At 37.4% G+C, this 13,360-nt stretch overlaps 1 long non-coding RNA gene across 1 annotated transcript in view; it reads right to left on the bottom strand.

Annotated features, from left to right (window-relative positions):
* LOC137229038 (uncharacterized) overlaps nucleotides 1-13,360 on the bottom strand; it is a 258,826-nt gene that overhangs the window by 47,319 nt on the left and 198,147 nt on the right. The window contains exon 5 of the long non-coding RNA XR_010945509.1: nucleotides 220-331. This is a non-coding gene — a long non-coding RNA (uncharacterized lncRNA). The remainder of the gene's footprint in view (nucleotides 1-219; nucleotides 332-13,360) is intronic.

Here is a 13,360-nt window from a genome sequence, read left to right on the forward strand (position 1 = left end):
CTTTGGCATTTTGCCATGTAGGTGAAGGGAGAGAGGTTCAAACATGACTGAGAAAGCCAGTGTAGGTTGGAAAAAAAGGAGGAATGATATCAAAAGGCAAACTTTGTCTTCAGTACAAAATGATGTTTCTTAAAATTGGGTGTGTCAAACCAAAGCTACCTTCAGGCAGGTTTTACTTGCATAACCTGCATATATTCAGAATCTAGAGTTTTGACTGACCTTAGTTTCAAAGGCAGGATTTTTATGTGAATAAATTCTTTCATCCATTTAGTAGATCAATCATCAGTTTTCTTAAGACTCCAGGCACATTTATCTCTCTGCATTCTTTCACCTATAATAGAAGAAAGCCAGAGCTCTGAATTCATTTAGTTCCTCTCAGTGCTTTACATTTAAAAAAACATTTCCTTAAAATTAAATAAAATGAATCCACTTTTTAGGAAAATTTAACATGTAAATCAGCAGAACACACACAATTACCCATAATACTGACACCTGGAGATAACCACTGCTAACATATTTATTGGCTCATTCATTCAACAGACATTTCTTGGTATATAAACTTATTTCCAGAGGTATTTGTTGCATCTATATACCCATAACCACACTTTTTATTTACAGAAATGGGATCATAATATCCTATTGTACTATTAGTATTTAATGTACTATTTGTACACTTCTCTCCCATGCGTTCTGTTTTATGGATTACCATGATTCCTTTAACCAGTTTATTATTATTAGGTATTAAGGCTGTTTCTAAAGTCTTGGTATTACAAACAGGACCATAAGGAACATTCTGTAGATACTTCTTTGTCTTCTTGTCCAATTGTTTCCTTAGGAAAATTTTTAAATAAAAAATTCTGGGAAAAAAGGAATGCAATTTTTAAAGATTTTGATGTATTAGGCTAATTTTGCTCAGAAACATGGTTATCACTCCTTTTTTTATTGAATTATAATTGCCCTACAATATTATATTAGTTTCAGGTGTACGACACTGATTCAATATTTTTATACATTATGAAATGATCAACATGATAAGTCTAGTTACAATCTGTCACCATACAGAGTTACTACAATATTATTGACTGTATTCTCTATACTGTACATGACATCCCCGTGACTTACTTACCTTACAGCTAGAAGTTTGTACCTCTTAATCCACTTCACTGGTTTTGCCTAACTCCTCAACCACCTCTTCTATGGCAACCACCAGTTTGTTCTCTGTTATCTATGAATCTGTTTAGTTTCATTTGTTTTGTCTTTTAGATTCCACGTGTAAGTTAAATCATATGGTATTTGTCTTTCTCTGACTTATTTCACTAAGCATAATACCCTCTAGGTCCAACCATGTTGTAGCAAATGGCAAGATTTAATTCATTTTTATGGTTGAGTAATATATATATTTATATTATTTATATAATATATATATTTATATATAATAATATATAGTATATATTATACTCTATAAATAGTATAGTATGTATAGTATATGAATACTATATATATAGTATTTATATATATAGTTTTATATATATATATATATATATATATATATATATAAAAACATCTTCCTTATCCATTCATCTATCGATGGACACTTAGGCTGCTTCCATATCTTGGCTATTGTAAATAGTGCTTCAGTGAACATAGGAACATATATCGTTTTGAATTAGTATTTCTGTTTTCTTCAGATAAACACCCAGAAGTGGAATTGCTGGACCATATGGTAGTTCCAGTTTTTTAATTTCTGAGAAAGCTCTGTACTGTTTTCCATTGTGGCTATACCAATTTACATTCCCACCAATAGTATATAAGGGTTCCCTTTTCTCCATATCCTCACCAACACTTATTTTTTGTCTTTTTGATAATAGCTATTCTAACAGGTGTAAGGTGGTATCTCACCATGATTTTGATTTATATTTCCCTGATGATCAGTGATGTTGAACATCTTTTTATGTGTCCGTTGGTTATCTGTATGTCTTCTTTAAAAATGTCTATTCAGATCCTCTGCCCATTTTTAATTGGGTTGTTTGGGTTTTTTTTGATATTGAGTTGTATAAGTTCTTCATATATTTTGGATATTCACTCCTTATTGGATATATAGTTTGCAAATATTTTCTCCCATTCAGTAGGTTGCTTTTTCATTTTGTTGCTGGTTTCCTTCACTGTGCAAAAGCTTTTTAGTGTGATGTAGCCCCACTTGTTTACTTTTGCTTTTGTTGCCCGCCCCGAAATTGTTAAGATCAATCAATGGATAGATCATCTGGACAGAAGCAAAAAGGAAACACTGGCTTTCAATGACACATTATACTAATGAGCTCAATAGATACATACAGAACATTTAATCAAACTACAACAGAATACACATTCTTTTCAAGTGCACATGGAACATTTTCCATGATAGATCACATGTTAGGCCACAGAACAAGTCTCAACAAATTTAAGAAGACTGAAATAATATCAAGTATCTTTTCTGATTACAATGGTATAGAACTAGAAATAAATTACAGGGACAAAATTGGAAAAAATACAAATATGTGGAGGCTAAACAACACGCAACTAAACAATCAATGCATAAATGAAGAAATGAAAAAGGAAATTTAAAAAATCCTTGTATTATGTGTTAGAGTCCCTGTTTTTCCCATACCTTTACCAATATGGAGTATTATCATATGTAAAACTTTTACTAATCTGATATGTTAAAAATAGTATATTGTTTTAGCTTTTATTAACTCCTTAGTTGTGTTGAACTTGTCTTTGTTGTACATTTGTGTTTCTTCCTTCACAAACTGCCTGTATATTTTTTGCCTTCTCTTTAAAATTAAAGTTATTGCCTTTTCTTATTGATTTGTGAAAACTCATTATATATTAAAGATATTAACCTCATTACATAGTAAGCTATTCCTGAAATATTAACCTGTTCTTTTGTTTATTGTTTTTTAGTCTTTTATTACTCATTAGAGAACTTTCATGAAAAATAAAGGGAATTCATAATCTTGCTCTTAATGTGGATTTGTTTTTTTTCTGAAGGCCTCTGCTCTGTTATTCTTCTCAAGATTTGTAAAACTGTGAGCCAGAAGAGTGATTGGTCAAACTGAATATCTAGATATGGAATCTAAAAAGCAATATACCTAAGCTTCTTTTCTAACTAAATGGTTTATTTTCATTTCTGTACCCTACTTTTTGCACCATGTGGCATCATGTGAAGATAATTTTATAAAATATAAATGTTTATATGCCAAGGGAATATTCTTATAGTTCCACAGTTTGTTGGATTAGATTGTAATCTTTGGGATTCAGGAATGAAAGATCAAAATTCCCAGGAATTGTCAGGAATTCCTGAAAGCATAACTTGTTTTTATCTTTAAAATACTTCCCACATTTTTTGTATTCTTTACTCACAATATTATGGATATCTAAAAAATTTATTTTACAGGCATAACTTGGAGATACAGTGGGTTCAGTTCCAGACCACCACAATGAAGGGAAGAGCACAATAAAGTGAGCCACATGAATTTTTTGGTTTCCCAGTACATATAAAAGTTATGTTTAGAGCTTCTCTGGTGGCACAGTGGTTGAGAGTCTGCCTGCCGATGCAGGGGACACGGGTTCGTAGCCCGGTCCGGGAAGATCACACATGCCATGGAGTGGCTAGTCCCGTGAGCCATGGCCGCTGAGCCTGCGCGTCCGGAGCCTGTGCTCCGCAATGGGAGAGGCCATAACAGTGAGAGGCCCGCATACCGAAAAAAAAAAAAGTTATGTTTACACTATACTGTAGTCTATTAAGTGTGCAAAACCTTATGTCTAAAAAACAATATACATACCTTAATTCAGAAATACTCTATTAATAAAAAATGCTAACCATCATCTAAATCTTCAGTGAGTCATAATATTTTTGCAATAGTAACATCAAAGATCACTTGTCACGGATCACCATAACAAATATAATAATAATGAAAAGTCTGAAATATTGTGAGATTAGCAAAATATGACACAGAGGCAGGAAGTGAGCAAATGCTGTTGGAAAAATGATGCTGGTAGACTTGCTCCATGCAGGGTTGCCAGAAACCTTCAATTTGTAAAACGTGCAGTATCTGAGAAGCTCAATAAAGCAAAGCACAATAAAACAAAGTATGCCCGTAATGAGTAAGAAATATCAAGTTTGGAAGTATTTACAAAGAACTTATTTTGCCTATAGCAAATATTCAAATGCTGTAAAATGCCAGCAAACACTATTGGGTAGTATTCAAACAACATAACACTCAAATCTCTCAACACTATGCAGAACCATGTCTCTCAATCGCCAATTTAAAAACTCATATTGCTTCCCAAACTTGTTATTTCTTGGGATACCACTCATAGGACTTGTTTAACGTATTCTGTGTATATAAATGTACTAACATTTAGTTTATTTGCAAGCATGACTCACTGTTAGCACCAGCCAGCGCTGTAAATGTTCACTTTTAACATAGCAACAGCTACAAGCCAAACTGACTGATTAGATTGTGACCTCTTCTTGCCTCTGTGCTCCTGTTCCCGTTCCCTGAGATTCTGGTCAACCTTAACCTTCGACTGTTTGTATTCACATTCCCTGCTCCTGCTTTTGACCTGATGTCAGTGGAGCTCTTCAAATCAGTAACATCTTTATATTGACAGCTACGTTTTAGTTCTTGCAGGATAATCAGAATAATTTTTCCAGTTTTCCTAATTTCTTAACAGATTTTCCTGGAGATTTAGAAAAACACATCAATAGCCCAAGAACTACTAGGAAGGAATTCCCCCATGGATGGGCTACCCAAGCCTGACCCTTCCAGGACTGACCAGGGCTGCTCCTTGTGGACCCAGGCTGGGTGGAAGGCAGTGACATGACGGGGCCACACAGGACTGGGCTTCAGGAACCCTGGGTTTTAATCCTGGTTGATCCATTAACTATAGCTTTGGAAACTGGAGTCAGTTTCCTAACTTCTCAGGGCCTCAACTTGCATCTTTAAAATAAAGCCCTCTTGTTAGTTTAAGAGAAGCTGAAAGTGTATAGGAGAAGAAAAACCGCTTCACGTCTGCGAGGCCTTGAGGTCACTGTGAGGGCAGAAGAACAAAGGTGTGTCAGGAAAGTCTCCTAGGTGGGATAGGGGTTCTCCGAGCCCCTGGAGGAGAGGCTGGTGGCTGGTGTTGGCTCTGCCGTACCTCGCTGGGTGTGCTCCAGCCAAATGTGCAATTGGGAGGGCAGGCTGCAGCCAGCAGCAGACTCCAGCTCACCCAACTGGTTAATTTCCAACTTTCCTTTTCCTTTTCAGACATTTTAGGATTCTCTGTGCTAAATCCAGACCACAAAGAACCTTATTTATTAGTATATGAAATAACGATAAAATAATAATAAAAATGTCTATCATTAAGACTAAGTTCCGAAGTTAAAACCAGCAACAAGTGTGATTACCTCAAATGTTTCTGTGGATTTGACAAGGTGGGGTGGTATGGGGGTGCAGTGTGTTTTTCTTCATAAAGGTAAGGGGTTGGTGCTAAGTATAATTCAGTGAAAATTAATAATAAACATGTTAATTTGCTTCTGGGAGCAACAAGTGTTGTTTAATGTAATTAGGTACTGTTTGCTAATTCTAGGCTTGTCAACTTAACTTGTTTTGAGTAGGAGGAGTCCTGAGCAGTGCAGGAGGAGCTAGATTAGAAAAATATCTTGGGAAAGAGCTATCTAGTTATGCCACATTTAAATGTTTAAATTGCTATAAAACATTTACCATCCACAGAGGAATTAAAACTTCCTGGTGAACAGTCTCAATTTCACATACATATTACTAAAGTGGATTACACAAAATACACACCCACACCCACACGCACACACATGCACACCCTACATTCCCTATCTAGCCTACTCTTTTTTTTTTTGGTGGTACGCGGGCCTCTCACTGTTGTGGCCTCTCCCGTTGCGGAGCACAGGCTCCGGACGCGCAGACTCAGCGGCCATGGCTCACAGGCCCGGCCGCTCCGCGGCACGTGGGATCTTCCTGGACCGGGGCATGAACCCGTGTCCCCTGCATCGGCAGGCGGACTCTCAACCACTGCGCCACCAGGGAAGCCCCTAGCCTACTCTTTCTCATCCTTCCAGTCTCTGAAGACTGCCTGGAGCCCCCAGGTTCACATCAGGCACCTCCTGGGTATTCCCTCAACACCTTGTCCTTTGTCCATCAGAGCGTGAATCCCAAAAGGCTGCGTGGTCTCTGAGAGCACAGACCCCACGCTGTCCATTTCACAGCTGTATTCTTACCATTACACACAGAGACTGACATAGAGAGTGAACTCAATACATATTTACTGTGGGCCAGATGCTGAGCCAGACACATCACATACAAAATCTTATCCAATCCTCTCAACAACTTTGTAGGATAGAGATTATCATTACAATTTATCAATGAAGAAACTGAGGTCTACAGAGACTAAGTAATTCATTGATGATAACAGGGCTAGTAAGTCCCAGAGAACTGATTTTTGAATATAGTTCATTGGCCATATGACTGTATTTGCTGCACTGATTCAAAGACATGAAGGACATATTCACTGGCCTTGAAGAGCTTACTCCTGAGTAAGAGTTCTGTGTACATATTCTGTCATAGTTAATTCTTGAGACCAAAATAAAACATCTGATGTGTTCTTAAGAGATTTTTAAAGAGGCACTCATTAGGAACATTTTGCATAGTAAATTTTTTTCCATAGGTTTCCTATAGGTGGGGTAACTATTGCCTTTGTAATTTTGTTACACATTTTTCAAGAGGATACGACATATTTGGGCTTGGACATATATCGACTGATTCTTCATAGCTCATTGACATTTACTGTTCTTTCTTAAAATCCGATTTTGATTTTATCAAAAACTGCTCAAACCAACTTAAATGAAAAAGCACAGGATAATCAAGTTATCTAGTTATACAAAAGAGCACATGCTAATAATCACATTCATAGTTGGGTATTTCATGATTACTTTTGCTCGTAGGTGCTGAAAGTAGTTTTTTAAGGTGATATGATAAATTTCAGAAGGACAAAATCGATGGCATTTTGCAAAAGAGGTATTTTTTCAAGAGCTAGTTTAGTAAGTGAGGAGGTTTAGGGGCTCAGGAATCAAGACTGAATGGAAGAGGATTTAGAGATAACCCTATTTCTTGGGGAGAGAACCAAGTCAAGGAAAAGAGTTAAGAGGCCATTCTGGGATGATAATTGGAGATTTTTTTTAAAGGGCAGAAGTGCATGCCTTTCAAAGGACCTGTCTTTTGAACAGGTCTATGCTATCTAAACTGCTAATGACCTTCAAATCCTGTTTCCAATTCTCCTGTCAGAATCAGAGGAGGCAAGAGCTTCTGACCTTCATAAGCCTTCCTTCATGATGAGTGCTATATACAGCAATTCACCCAGCTGGCTTTGGTCCTAGTTACTGTGCCTTGCTTCTTGTAAATCCATATGGCTTTGGATTAGATTTCCCACTCATGAATTTGCTCTAGGACTCTCAGATTCTAGGCTGTTTGGAGTTGAAGTGTCCTAATCATGTGGCCTGGCACAGTCCGTATTCAAGGCTATTTATTTCATTGGATGGTTCATGTTTTATTACCTCATGTTTGACCTCAAGCAGCTGATCCAGGCCTTCCCCTGGGTCAGGTTTTTCCTCTGCTATTTTGTAGCAGATAGCTCTTAGGGATTTCATTCTACCTTGCTGACCATGATGGAACAGTGGAGGTCTGAAGAGGGGTATCACCATCTAGAATGGAAAGGTTGGAATTCAGAAGTATTTCAAATGAAAAGTTAACAGGATATTGTAACTAATTAGATGTAGGTGGTAAGGAGAAGAATCTTTGTAAAAAAAGGTTTTGAGCTTAAGAGACTGTGAGGAAATGGTGCCACCTATGAGAGAAGTAAGAAGGACTTAGTTTGTGGTAAAAGATATTGACCTTGAGACTTCTTGTCAGGTACGTATAGAAGGAATTTGAGGCTTTGCATGGAAGCCTGAAATAATCTTTTCTGGAGATAGAGACAGGTGATTGCTGATATTCTATGGCCGGAAGGGATTTCAACTAAAAGATGCGGGGAGGTGGCTTATGGTGGAACCTTGAGGCGTGCTCACACAATGAGATGCAAAGAAGACAGGAATCCTTGAAGGAGATTAAGCCAATCTTGTGAGAAAGAAAAGAGGAGAACAAGGTGAGGACTTTGTAAGAGAATCCGAAGGAAAAGGCAGTGTCGAAAAGTAAATGGCCAAATGTCAAGGACTGCAGAAAGCTCGAGCAGGAATCTAATGATGGGGAAAGCGCTGATCAGCTCAGAAGAGCAGTTCCAGGAGAGGGCCACCTTAGTTTATCTTGGTGCCCTGGAGGAATCAGCTCTTCTAGGAGGAGAGGGAGGACAAGAGCTTGGAATGCTATCCCAGGATGAATCAGAAACCAGCATGGGTGGCCATGGAGAGTGAGGTATCATGTGGGTCGAGGCAAATGAAAGCAATACATAGCTAGCCTTGAGACAGAAAGCCCCTAATTCTATAAAGTTAGTATTCTTTAACCACTAAGGCAAATAAAGAGCACAAAGGTTGGAAGCCAAAAGAGACACTGCAATGGCCTTGTAATATAAAGTTAACCTCACACAGTTTTTGTTATAATTTAATCTGTTTATTTTAATCCAACAAATCGACACATTTCCAAGAATAAGCAAAAGCAGTTATACAAATTTGCATAAACTTAAGATCCAGGGCCAGAAAGGCTAGGCCCAAAGATTTCAGTTGGAAAGGATAGGGAATATAAATGTTAATGATGAGTGAAAACTATGTGATCTTAGCCTGAGATGCATCCTTTGGCCTTTTCTGAACTAAGAGTATTGCAGAGATCATGCAACTGCCATGGATACTGCAGCAGACACACACAGTAGCATTTGATTAGAAGTCGATATCACAGACATGGCTGGTGACAGGCACCAAAATCAGCTGTGTTCATGTTATGACTTGAGTAAGCGTGGGCAGGGATTTGATGGCTATAGAAAAAACACCAGCTCTTTTTCACCATTGGGCAAGTGGAGGTCACACTGTCACTTAACCTCTCCAGGTTAAATTTTCCTTGAAAGAAAAATGAGGAGGTTGGACAGATTATCTCTAGTTCCATTCCAGAAGTAAAATTCTGTAATTTTCTGACTCTAAGATTCATCTTCTTATATCCATTAAAAAATTAAAAATTCTACATAAGATGTTTGCTGAGCTCTTGATTAATTTAAGTCTGAGAATAGGATGGACTACAGCAGCTTTTGTAGACAGAAATTTACGCAGACGTTAGTCCTCAAAATTCTTGATTTTGCACCTCTATTGTTAAAAATACTGTTTGAGCACAAACTTCAAATGTATGCATATTTATTTATAGCTAAATATATATACTGTTGGACTTATACATATATTACAAAAGAGACACAAAAAATGAGAAAAGTATGACATAAGAATAAAAACAAATCTAAAGCGAACATCTAAGGATCTTTCCCTACCCTACATCTTAAGGTATTATTTTGTACACTCCATTGGGCAAGCATGGTCTTTGGAGACCATTTAGAGATAGGTATTTGCCACCTTACACTAAAGACTTAGTAGTGTGGGAAATAACTTTTCCAAGTCAGCAATTATGCTATTTGATAAGAAAGTCTTCCTAAAACCTAAATATATTAAATTAGGAAATAAAAGCAAATTAATAAAACCGGGTAATCCCTTGCTTTTCAAAAAGACAAACTCTTCTAGACAGCATATCTGAAAGTAACATGGTGAATCTGATTTTTACCAAGCAAAGTTAGCAAGAGAATCTGCATTCAAATGAGGAAAAGCCATATTAATAATGAAAAATCTCCCCAAATCCCATCTACTACACTTGATTGAAAATTATCGAGTAAAGAGGTTTAGTATTATCACATCTGTGGTGTAATAATTCCTATTATTCACCAGAGGGGTCATTTCTGTTGGTAGGTCGATCTGCTTCTTAGACATTTCATTTTCCTCGCTAACTTTTGTCAACACTGAGCTTGTTCTGGTGCTGTCAGCCATATCTCTGATATGAATGTTTACATTTGAGATTTCAGATTATGTAGAATAGAGTCACATTCTACTCTATTATAGATGGGGGCACTTATGGAGTCTAAGCTATCTAAACTGCTAATGACCTTCAAATCCTGTTTCCAATTCTCCTGTCAGAATCAGAGGAGGCAAGAATGATTTTCTTTACAAAATGTAAATGGTAGAAAGAAGGTTAAGTTTACAGGTCATTTCTTTAAACAAATCTAAATAACTTGACTCAGACAAGAAGAGCTGATTTATATCTACCACAACAAACATAAGACACATATCTGTACCATCTCTTGAATGGCTTTAAGAAGCCATTAAACCTGTTGGCCCTTTACCCTAAAAAACAGTAGTTTAAGATAAGCTCTGTTAAAAATAAATTGCTGTCGTTAGCAAGTATTATTCATTAAACAAATAACATTCATTAAAGTAATTGATTCTTTATATTAGGATTCATCCTCAAAGCATGTAACTCGCTGCAAAACAGTACTGACAAGAATGGCTGGGTCTGTTCGGGGACCCAGCATCCTGGGCCAAGGAGATGCAAGGTCAGTTCAGGAACCACATAGGCTCCCAACGGTCAACACTGATGCATTCTGACCTACTCTGACCCATCCTTACCCACTGTGGTCCATCTTTCTTATGGAGAAAATAACATCTTCCATGTTCTATGGCACAGAACTTGAAGGTCTCAGTTGAAGACATGTCCAAGGATGTGGGAAGAATAAAATCTCTTTGGGGGAATGTACTATATATTGTCTTTGGGCATTTGGCATCCATTTATATCTCACTTTCTGTCTCCCTCCCCTATACTGAAGGGCTGAGGATAAAATTTGCATTTTTCAGATTCCTCAGCAGCTAGGATTCTGGATGTATTATGATACACGCTTGGAAAAGATGTGGAAAGCAGGTGGAAGTTGAAGGCTGTCTTTTTGCAAGAGTGGCAGCTGACATCTAAGCTCTGGACTCTACATTTCTCTTAGTCAGCAGCTTCATGAGTCGGAAGCAGCCATGTTCATTGCAACAGATGTATGAGTAGTAGCAGTAAGTTCCTAAAAGCTGGTTCACAGCTGACCATGAAACCAAAAGACCTGTGGCAATCCCCTGACTTATGCTTTTCTAGCCCTTCCAATTATTGTATGATCATCTGGTTTCCTGTACTAAATCCCCTTCTGCTGGAAATACCTAGAGTGGTTTCTGTTTCATGCATTAAATACAGAGAGTCAGAAAGACTTTTGACCCTATGCATAGATAACCTCTGAAGGCCACTCTGTGGCTTGGAGTGACTCTCTTTGGGCACAAATACAAGCCCATTGGTTTTCAGAGCAAAATGTCAGTTTTGCTACATCAGATCTTTGTTGGGATATTAAAACCTTGAAAGCATGTTCTCCAGTATCTACCAAAAGCAAATTTACAAAACATATATCTGAGAAAGATATGTTAACTCTTCCTTCCTCTGATCTTTTAAGCTTTATTCCTGTAATATAATTTTAATTGAAGTTACTGAAAGTTAAGTAAGAGTTTTTCAAATAACCCTTATGTAAGAATCTGAGTGACCAATTTCTACTAGCATTTATTGCCAGAAGAGCATTTGTTTCTTTTGGTGATCTTCATAATAAGAATGATGTAACCCTCATTTTCTTTCCCTTATTTTGCTCTCTCAAAAGCTCAAAGTCAAATTAGGAATTAATTGTAAGCGCTCTTCCTGGCAAAATTACTTTTATCCTCTGTCCTCTTGGTTTCCAATCATTTACCTCTACTTTAACTATTGTACCCATTAGGAAATGTGTACATGGAATTTACTTAGAAATAAGGAATAAGGGATATCTGTACTATATATAAATAAAAATAGAACCATTTCCTCCCTACTCTGTATGAGTAACTGCTATTAGCCTTAGTGCTGTTTCCTATGTAAAGTCTAACAACATCATTTTATATTTCTTAGACATTGATGCAAAAACCTCTTGGATGGTGTATCTTACACATAAAATAAAGAGTGCCAAGGAGCTCTTCTGAAAAACAGTTATTTTCTCAATGCTTCACAATTCTTTAGTCCTAAAGCTGATTCACAAAAACATGAGTCAAAGCAAAGCAAACGAGTATTGTAAACAGCAAAGAGTTAACTTGAAAAGTGTGAGTAACAATGAAACACAAAAATCCCCCTCAGCTTTTTTCTTTCTAATATTCTCCACACACAATTTCCTGTCAGTCTCTCTGACTTTTCTGAGAGATATTATTTTCCTTTCCAGTACCAATTTCAGCAGTGATGGTCTAAAAGGTTCTGGTGCCCCAAGTGAGACTAGATTATAGGACTCCATATGGGGTCAAAGATAGGAGGGTTCTTAAGGATTTTTACCAACAAAACAAACGCGGTGGGGTTTCATGTCACTTTAAGTAAAGATACCAATACAAGCAAATTCTCCTCTTGTCATATTGATAAAGAAGCAAAAGACTCCTCCCGTCACACTGGTGGGAGCACTGATAAAGTGAGTGGGGAACTGAACTATGAGCTGGGGTGTTTTGTGAAATTCTCCACTCTGATGTATATACACCAAGTGGAGAATGTACACACACACATACAGATATTTGAGATCAAGAAAGAGATTTTAATTTTTTAAACAATATGTGACCTTTAGTAGGTGTCCAGGAAGTCTAGCATAAGCACAAGAAGTTTCTGGGAGGAGTTCACCATCAATGACGAATTTACTTCCCACGGTGACATAAGGGATTAAATGATCATAAAGGGGAGGTGGGAAGCAAAGAGAAACACACTATCTCTTGCCTATTTTTTCCTCTTGAAGGACTCATGCTTTCTGTGAGTTCCAGTGTCTTGCTGTCTGAGGACCAGTATGCAAAGGGGCTCATAGACTTCTTGTACCTTTGTCTTAGTACTCATTGTCTCAGTGCAGGCAAGCTGCTTCTAACAATTGTTAGTAATCTCACTCCTTGGACTGTTGTAATCTTGAAGGAGGGAGGAAGTAATTAGTGCTTTTCAGGATGTTGGAGAAGTGCCAACAGAATATTTGTATTCATTTTTCCACTACAATGTCCTGAAAGCCAAATATGAGTTCCATGAACTATGAATTGTTCCCCTTCACGTAACAGTTGTCTTCTCAATTCCATAATAGGTAGAATCAACACTAATTCAGAGAAGCCTTGCTTGCTCTACAAAACACTGCTTTACTTCTTCAGGATCAGAAGGAAATGATGCCTAGGGTTGTGACCAGAGCTCTGTCTGGCTGTATTCCTCGCCGGCACAGCACAGGCTTTGCAATCAAGCAAACTGGG

This window comes from Pseudorca crassidens, chromosome 8, assembly GCF_039906515.1.
Source record: "Pseudorca crassidens isolate mPseCra1 chromosome 8, mPseCra1.hap1, whole genome shotgun sequence".
Lineage (NCBI taxonomy): Eukaryota > Metazoa > Chordata > Mammalia > Artiodactyla > Delphinidae > Pseudorca > Pseudorca crassidens.